General features: G+C 30.7%; 1 long non-coding RNA gene across 1 annotated transcript in view; it reads right to left on the reverse strand.

Moving 5' to 3' along the window:
* Positions 1-105, reverse strand: part of LOC135101571 (uncharacterized) — an 8,757-nt gene extending 8,652 nt beyond the window's left edge. Inside the window, exon 1 of the long non-coding RNA XR_010269308.1 lies at positions 1-105. This exon is cut by the window's left edge and continues 1,597 nt beyond it. This is a non-coding gene — a long non-coding RNA (uncharacterized LOC135101571).
* Between the last annotated feature and the right edge of the window lie 715 nt (positions 106-820).

The following is an 820-nucleotide window of genomic DNA, read 5'->3' on the forward strand; positions in this document are numbered from 1 at the left end:
TGTTAGGAGGGCACCGTTAATCCTCTTGAGGAACTGTTATACGTCCGTGCAGTCTTTTACCTTGGCTGCTTTCCAGCTTTCGTCACTGTACGGATTTTTTTTATCTAATACCAGCATATATATATATATATATATATATATATATATATATATATATATATATATATATATATATATATATATATATATATATATATATATATATATATATATATATATATATATATATATATATATATATATATATATATATATATATATATATATATATATATATACACACACACACACACACACACACGTGTGTGTGTGTGTGTGTGTGTGTGTGTGTGTGTGTGTGTGTGTGCGCATAGGGAACGATTAACTGCATCATTTAATCCAAATTCTGTGTGAGGTGGATACGCTGAGACCAAGAAAGTAGATAAGACAGTTGATTTTCTTTTAATTTTCTCATCTCTAGTAAAGTAACTGAGGCGTTGTGCTTCATTGCCAGCAACGCTTGATAATTTGTCGAATTGTTATCGACGTACTTATCTATAAAGTTCAATATAAAGAATGGATCTACTTGAAGTGGACCACATTTATGTTAAAATTAAGGTACAGAAATGTTCTTCACGTCCATTTCTGTTTTCGTAACCAATAGTTTTGTAAAACTGATACCTCACTAGCAATCAGATAATTAATATCTTACTAGGGCGACTACCAGTGTACCTGAAAACGTTTACGAGTGCAGTGATTGCAACAATGCTATGAATATAGCTGGGATTGAACTTCGTTCCTGAATCCACATTTTCAATGAAAAAATAGTTATGACTTATTT

The sequence above is a fragment of the Scylla paramamosain genome, chromosome 6 (genome assembly GCF_035594125.1).
Source record: "Scylla paramamosain isolate STU-SP2022 chromosome 6, ASM3559412v1, whole genome shotgun sequence".
NCBI classification, from domain to species: domain Eukaryota; kingdom Metazoa; phylum Arthropoda; class Malacostraca; order Decapoda; family Portunidae; genus Scylla; species Scylla paramamosain.